The sequence below is a fragment of the Montipora capricornis genome, chromosome 10 (assembly GCF_036669925.1).
Source record: "Montipora capricornis isolate CH-2021 chromosome 10, ASM3666992v2, whole genome shotgun sequence".
Lineage (NCBI taxonomy): Eukaryota > Metazoa > Cnidaria > Anthozoa > Scleractinia > Acroporidae > Montipora > Montipora capricornis.
In genome coordinates, this window is record NC_090892.1 from 41,027,180 (window position 1) to 41,036,263 (window position 9,084).

The window sequence follows — 9,084 nt, forward strand, 5'->3', positions numbered from 1 at the left end:
TTTATGAGGTTTCTGTGTAATGCTTTTGCTTGGCAAGCATTATAAGTCATATGGCTTGTATTCTCCCCCCCCCCCCCACCCTCCCGTAGTATGCTTAGGGTTAAAAGAAGAAAAAACAGGATTCCAGACGAAGACAGGACGAGATGCTCCCATCCCAGGCTAATGCCCCAACAACAGGATACCCTGAACATCGCTACTCCTAATTAAAAAGTAAACTTATTACATTTTTTTTATAAAAATATATGGATACCAAGCATTGCTTTGTAAAATATTACTTGTACATTGCTTGTTATGCTTTTGTTTCATTGTAGGTATACAGAGGTCTTTGCATGGCCGCGTAGGGATACGAATTTTATCTTCGAGTGCTGAAAGTATCTCACACGAGTGAGCGGAGCGAACGAGTTAGAAATACTTTCAGCACTCGAAGATAAAATTCGTATCCCCAAGCGGCCATGTAATGTTCTTTTTATTATATTGATATTGATGAAATTTCCAGACTTAAAAAAAAGTGGTGACCAACCGCTAAAACATGCATGTTCCGTAACATAAAACAATATATGAAAGTTATGAAAAGCAAATCATGATAATGTAAAATTTTGCCGTAAAAGTTTTAATGTAGTACAGAAAAATTATATTGAAGCTCAAAAGTATCTTACAATGAAGACGAAGCTCAAGTTTTATTGGCTTATCGTGTTCGTTACCATGACGACACCTCTATTCTCACATGCAAAAGATAAAAATGATATGTTCACAGCGCGAGGTGAAGATATGATTTTTTCGTAAAAGGAGAAATCCTGGTATTTCATCAGTATGTATATAATAAGTTTATGATAATAACATAGGTCAATTCCCAGGAAAAGTTTTCTTGGGGCTCAGGAATCTACAATGGATGTAAGAATAATGCTTCAAATAAAAGTTTTAAAATATCACTTAGCTTTGTGCCTGGCTGCTTCAGAACGATTTTTTTGATTTTACTGGTAAGTGACTCACACAAATGTTCTAAATGAAATCTCACCAGTATTTGAGAACCCTTCGAGACGTGTACAATTAAATTGCATTTAAAATTTATTCTTCTAAAAAAACGCATCATTACGAATCCCCAGACCCTCGAAATGATGCCTTTTGTTTAGGACTGAATTTTATTATATCGAAAGTGGGCTATTGGAGGAGGGCACGCCTGTTAAATAACCCCAGGGTCCCAATTACTGTACCACTTGTTAGACCAGGTAGGACCAGCCATTGCAGCAAAGACAACAAACTCTCTCAGACATCCATTCTAAAGTAAGCGCAATACAGGTTCATACCTTCCTCTTAAAAATGGGCGGAATACTCTTTTCCAATTTTTGCTTTCTCAAACTTTAGGCAAAAATATAAAACAAGGTTACTATAGTGGGTTTGAATAGGGACGTGGGAAGTTGGCTATTGCCCTCCTTAACACACCTACTCGTAATTAAAAACTTAAGCTTTTATTTCATTTTAGGTATGTTTGTAATAATAGCATAAGTCAACTCCCATAAAAAGTTTCCTCGCTTTACAAATATTTGCTTGACTTTGCTAATAAGTGACTCGCATAGTTGTTTTAAATAAAATCTCAATAGGGACGTAAGGAGCTGCCGCTTGCTCCCCAAAACACCCCTACTCGTCATTAACAAGTAAACTTATTACATTTTGTTCATAAAAATATATGGATGCCAAGCAGTGCTTTGTAAACTATGCTTTGCGGAAGATTACATTGCTCTTTATGCTTTTATCTCTAGGTCGATTTCTAATAATAACATAAGTCAACTCCCAGAAAAGGTTTTCTCAAGGCTCACAAGTCTACAGGGACTGTAAGTATCTTTCCCCAAAAATAAAAGTTTTAAAATATCACTTAGCTTTGTGTCTGGTTGCTTTTGAACGATTTTCTTTATTTTACTGGTAAGTGACTCACACAAATGTTCAAATGAAATCTCACCAGTATTTGAGAACCCTTCAAGACGTCTACAATTAAATTGCATTTAAAATTTATTCTTCTAAAATTGAAACTGTGTTATTTAATTCCATTCCCACTCATTTAAAATAAGGGGCCCCTTTTAGTAGAGTTCACACTACAGAGTCAGAGCAGATCTAAAAAAAAAAAAAAAAATCAGCATTCCAGGCGAAGGCAGGCTGAGATGCTCCCGCACCAGGCTAACGCCGCAAGAACAAGATACCCACGTAACCATCACCAAACCATCAACTGTGCACCTGGATCACCACATATTTTCCAAAGGGGATTGGTGGAGGGCACGCCTGTTAGATCATTCTAGGGTCCCAATTACTATATCACTTATTAGACCAAGGTAGGACCAGCCAATTGCAGCAACAACAACAAACTCTCAAACATCCATTCTAAAGGATCTGCAAAAGCACGTTCATACCTTTCTTTTAAAAATGGGCGGAATAATCTTTTCTAACCTTTGCCGTCTCAACTTTTAAGGCAGAATATAAAACAAGCTTACCAAAGTGGGTTTAAGTAGGGACGTGGGGAGCTGGCTATTGCTCCTCTTAACAGCCCTACTCGTAATTAATCTCAATAGGGACGTGAGGAGCTGCGGCTTGCTCGCGTAAGTACCCCGTACTCGTGATTAACAAGTTAACTTATTACATTTTGTTCATAAAAATATATGGATGCCAAGCAGTGCTTTGTAAACTATGCTTTGCGGAACATTACATGTACATTGCTCTTTATGCTTTTATTTCTAGTTGGATTTCTGATAATAACATAAGTCAACTCCCAGAAAAGGTTTTCTCAGGGCTCACAAGTCTACAACTACTGTAAGTATCTTTCCCCAAAAATAAAAGTTTTAAAATATCACTTAGCTTTGTGCCTGGTTGCTTTAGAACGATTTTCTTTATTTTACTGGTAAGTGACTCGCAGAAATGTTCTAAATGAAATCTTACCAGTATTTGAGAACCCTTCAAGACTTCTACAATGAAATTGCGTTTAAACTTTATTCTTCAAAAATTGACACTAAATGTTATTTATTTCCATTCGCACTTATTTAAAATAAGGGGCCCCTTTAAGTAGAGTTTACAGTACAGAGTCAGAGCGGATCTAAAAAAAACAGCATTCCAGACGAAGACTAGCCGAGATGCTCCCGCCCCAGGCTAACGCCGCAACAACAGGATACCCACGTAACCATCACCAAACCATCAACTGTGCACCTGGATCACCACATATTTCCAAAGGGGATTGGTGGAGGGCACGCCTGTTAGATCATTCCAGGGTCCCAATTACTATATCACTTATTAGACCAGATAGGACCAGCCATTGCAGCAACAACAGCAAACTCTCAGACATCCATTCTGAAGTTTCCGCAAAAGAAGGATCATACCTTCCTTTTAAAAACGGGTGAAATAATCTTTTCCAGCCTTTGCTGTCTTAACTTTTAAGACAGAATATAAAAGAAGCTTACCAAAGTGGGTTTAAATAGGGACTTGGGGAGCTGGCTATTGCTCCTCTTAACACCCCTACTTGTAATTAAAAAGTAATCTTATTACATTTTTTTAATAAAAATATGTGGATACCAAGCAGTTCTTTGTAAACTATGCTTTGCGGAAGATTACATGTACATGAATAGAGTTTACACTGCAGAGTTAGAGCCGATCTAGAAAAAAAGAACAGCATTCCAGAAGAAGACAGTGCGAGATGCTCCCGTCCCAAGCTAACGCCGCAACAACAGGATACCTACGTAACCATCACCAAACCCTCAACTGTGCACCTGGATCACCACATATTTTCCAAAGCGAATTGGAGGAGGGTCCCAATTAGTGTATTACTCATGAGACCAGGTAGGTCCAGCCATTGCAACAACAACACACTCTCAGTCATCCATGCTGACGTATCCGCAAAAGCAGGATCATATCCTCTATTTAAAAATGGGTGGGATAATATTTCCCACCCTTATCTGTCTCAACTTTTAAGGCAGAAGATAAGAGAAGCTTATGGTTTTGAAGAGGGACGTGAGGTACTGCCGCTGGCTCCCCTGAACATCCTTACTCGTGATTAAAAAGTAAACTTATGACATTTTTTCATAAAAATATATAGATAATCAAGCAGGCCATGAAGCCTTCATCCAGAGCTATTGGAAAGGCATTGCTGCCATAAAAAAAAAACCCCGAATCGGCCAAGGTCTCCGAAGATGTTGCAGGAAAGTGGCTAGTAAATACATTTGCTGGTCTTTCTTTTGATCCCGCAGTGTCCAGCCAGTCGTAAGGAAAATCAAACGTGTCGATAATGGTCGAATTACCACCGTGAACGATTTGGAAAGCTAACATTCCGAGCGTTAGATCTTCGTCAGAGCAAATGGGGGAATTGTGGGTGTTGTTGGTTGTATGGGGGTGTGGTGGAGCTTTGCTATTGATGGAAATATTATAGTAACATGAATTTGTGATTAAATTGATGGAATGAGAGATGTTTATTGATTCCTTGAGGATAGATTGTACCTATTGGAGAGATGATTTTTTTGTTCTAGATTTTTTGCGGCTTTCTGTGTTCCCGTGGTGTAAGGATAGACCGCAAAAGTATCATGTTGTTGTGGGAGTTATTAGAAAGATTGAAATGGCGCGCAACTGGTTTTGATGCATCTGTGTCGTTTAAAGGTGTTTGCGAAAGCAGTCCGCCAATATTCTCCCTGTTTCGCCTAAGTAGGCCTTCTTACATAGTGTGCAGGTTATGCAATATATAGATGACATTTGCGGAGATGCATGTAAAGTGGTCAGTAATTTTAACGGATCGATTCGATCCTGAGAACTTAACCATGTTAGAAATAAAAGGAAAAGTTTTGCATCGTTTGCGTCTACATTTAAAAGTTCCCGGTTGGTTGTCAGACTGCGCTCTTAACTGAAACGTTGCCTATGTTTTTGTCGCGTTTGAATGAAATGAGTGGTGGTACAGGAAATATACGTTTAGTTTCGAGATCATTGCAGAGAATTTTGAGTTTTTTACAATGACATTTTTGACTGCTTGCACAAGGTTTTGTGGATGGTAGGTGAGGGTGAATGGAATCCTGTTTGTTTCTTCGTTCTGTTCCGTTTGTAGTGCGGTTTCTCGATCGATTTCTTCACTGTTATTTTCAAAGAGTTAATTCCACTCCAGTGCCGGAGTGAAAAACTGGAGTAAAATAAAGGGGAGTAAAATGTACTCCTGAGACGAGTTAATTTAACTCCACTAAGAGTAAATTATACTCTTACTAGTTAATATTCAAATGCCTTGACTTTGCTAGAGTAAATTTTACTCTCCCTACAGAGTAATATAATATGCTGGAGTTAATTTTACTCCTGTTTATCGGGATACTGAATAAAGTTTACCCCACTTGAATTCTACTTTCTGAGAAAAAAAGGAGAAGAGGTTTTTACTACCACGTATTTTTGTAGAGTAAATTTAAGTTTAGCCAGTCCAAGATGTGGAATTGGGGTTGTTTTATTTTTGTGGAATCCACTGATTAATTCCTTGTTTTCAAGGAGTTGGAGTGGAGTACTCCATTAATAAAGAGTAAATTATACTCCCCTCCAAGTCAACACCTTTACAGGACTGATTAAAATCCTAATTTAGTGAGGGTCAATACGATGAGGCCGCTCTGAATCTTGCTGGTTTTTTCGTTTTTGATTGGACGACGCGCTAAGAAAGAAAGATCGTTATCCTCCGCCATCTTGGATAACACACTAGAGAACAGACTGGAAACTAGTGAGCCGTTTTGGTCAGCAGTCACCGGTGCAGCTCTCACTGATTTTCGACGGGTCTTTCGGCGGTTTTATTCAAGTTTGAATCAACGATCACAATTTGTGCTGACGAGTTTTTCGTTTGTGTACTCTTTAAATGCTGATCCAAAGCAAGGAAATGCTTACAACAACTCAAGCAAAAAGGTAAGCGTTTACTGAACTATGAAACTATGAAGTAAAACGTACGTCCAAACTCTTTCCGCTCTTTTCAATTATAAAGAGGTTTCAAATGCGTCACTGACAACAATGTCTTCAGCAGTAAAGTTGGTATTCTTTTTCAGGATGCATTCTTTCCTGAGGTGAAAGCGAACATTTTGGGGTGTTATGGAGTATGTCAGCTCCCCGGAAGGCTTTTTGTACATCCTCCACTCTTTCCGATAAAGCACCACACCGAAAGGCAGCTGAGGAACTGATTCTCTTCCAAAAGCTTCTTACGTTTACCGCACCCATAGAGAACATATATCATTGTACCGTTTAACCACTTTAACCTTTTGTTTTAAATATACAAATAACATTTATTCGTGACACTGCTTACAAAATACATTACATAAGTTACTTACACTATTAACATCACCAATTTCCAATACTCATTACAATGTTAATAATTATTTATTTACACACAAATAAAAGGCCAAACAGCCGCGCAACTACTGATGGCATGTTTGATTCTTAGTATTGATTGTAAGAACTTAATATAAATATAAGCGTGTACGTTTACAATTAAGTACGTTCTAACACCTTAAACCTTTAACCTGTATTTTTTGTCGTTGTCAGCAGCAATTGGACCATCACCAAAAGGTGCACGGCAAGCAAAGTCAGTGGTTGGCCTTTCATATTGGGGACCGTGTCTTGGCCGCTTGTCCAGTGTTTCACAAGACCCTGCGATCCTTACGACCTCCTATTTTCAAGAGGTGGAGTTTTTATGATTTCTGTTATCACTTTCCTCGTCATCTTGTACAACAGAAGTTTTGGAAAGCATGAGCGGTAGAGCAGCCACTTGTACAACACGGTTTTCTTTGTACGACGACCCCCGAACTGGAAAAATGAGGATTGTCGGCATCAGTGTCATCAGTTTCCCCTTCACGTTGCGCATCAGAATTTGGGAAGGCATGTACGGTAGAAGACGAGATACTTGAAAAACACTTTGCAAGGATACGTTGGTTGAGAAACCTTACGTTTTCTCTCTTTTGCACTTAAAGCTACCCAGTCAGAGAAAGAAACTATCTCATCGGTATGTTCTGCAGCCAGTCTGTAAGCCCCCTCGTCAAACAGCGTTCTTTCCCCGTTGCATTGCTGTTCTTTAGCTAGGCTTTGCAGCAGATTCAAACATTCCGTCCAGGATAACTTTCGGAAACCTTTGCCTTTCCGTTTCTTGATCCTGTCATTCATGCATTCGGGGTCGTTGTCGTAAAGGAAATTCTCTCCCTAACCAAAATTCTCCCGCACAGATCTGATCATCCTTGTCTTCATATCTAAAGAAGCGTTCATCAGAAAATATGGATAAAACTCGGTTGATTCTTCCTTCAAAAGAACTCTGGCATTTATTTCTCGTTTTTTCCACACAGGGTACAAGGAATCCAACATTATATCAAATTCAGTCGGGGTAAATGCGTCCATAAGGCCCACTTCTTTTCTTGCATCACTGCCAAAAATGTCAAGAAGAAACTCTTTTCTCTTCAACTCCCCAATGTGCAGATCCTTCAATTTACGAATGACATCATCCTCCACGTGTTTTTTGCAAGATAACCATGTTGCCAAAAGAAAAAAATACTTCATGCCTTTCTTAAGAGCGGCGTCCCTATCGGATCCTATGACCAAAATATTGGACGGCTCTTCGTCAATGGACACCAATGATGATGCTAAGTAACCATATGACTCTTTCTTTCACCTCATGTGAAGCATTCATGGACCAAGTATGGTTGGATGACTTCCATACTTCACATCAACAAGTAGAGGATGCTTGTATGTCACCGTAAATTAGTACGAAAGCTGACGTTTCGAGTGTTAGCCTTTCGTCAGAGCGAATAAAGGAATTGTGGGTAGTGTGCGGTTATTAGAGATATGGAGCTACGCTATTGGTGGGAACATGGTGACCTGAAAAACAATAGTAAATTAGCATAATGAAAAGCTGAATGTAGAATGCAGTGTCCACGCAGAACAAAGAACGAGCTTGGGTTTTACTGTTGCTGAGTGTGATCAGGGAGATTAAAATTTCTAGCGAGTGCGCGCTTGTATGTTGTTTAATTTATAATAATCTATGTTGAATGTAGAGTCCACGCAGAACAATTTTACTGGTACAGAATCTTTTGACATCTTTTACCTGCTGCTCAGTTGCCATAACACGTGCAGGTTCAGGGGTCAATTGTAATCGCCTGATGTATGGAGTTTTCTCCGCCTTTTTCAGCAAGATCGTATAATCCATCTCTGGATCTACGTGGTTTAGAATTGAACTTAACATTATTTACCTGCTTTCGCCCTTTAGAAATATCTCTAAGATATTCGCCCTTTGGGAATATCTCCAAGAGATTCAAAAGCCATCATTTTCCCCGCCTCTTCAAATACCTCATCATAAACTTGGGGGGACCTTTGGTCAGTGCTTTTGTCAAGACCCTCCGTAGAGTGCTCGCCTTGGATGTAATGAACGCTTTATCGCCAAATTTTGCATTGCCATTAGCCTTGTTACTTCAAACTCGTACTGCACTATGATGTACCGCACTCTCCTGCCCTGGCTGCTCCATAACTCATAACTTCGAGATTCCAGTGAATAAGATGAGTCCAATAATTTTTCCTGAGTTGGACTGTGGTGTCAGTAGAACTGGCTGAGCCCGAATTTGAAATTAAGCTAACCTCGTCAGAAGTATCAAAAAAGCCTTTACCGACACGCCCACCATTGAGGAAAGAGCCAAGATCGTCAGATTTCCAGTCGACTGGATGCTTCAATGACCATGTATCAATTACAAATGAGGAATTTTTCTGGCATTTTGGAGGTACCTCTGGGTGCGGGATTGAGAAGGATCGAGACAATGTCCTCATCGCACTCGCACCCCTCACAACGGAAAATTGGAAGTTCCTGATCTTCGTCAAGAAACTCAATTTCTCCAGATTGGTCGCTCTCAACTTCTGATTCATCTTGATTATTAGACTATTTTACTTAACTTTGAAGTATTTGAAATCGTTGAAGATAGTTACGAAAACCTCTTTTCCTCGCATGAGGGCTAAGAGGCTCCGAAACTCGGAAAACATCTCAAGCTAGATAACCTTGAACAGTTTTCGCGGATTTTGCTGAAGGGGGATCCGAAATTCGGAAGTTCTTATGTGAAAACTGTATTTTTGCAATTAAGC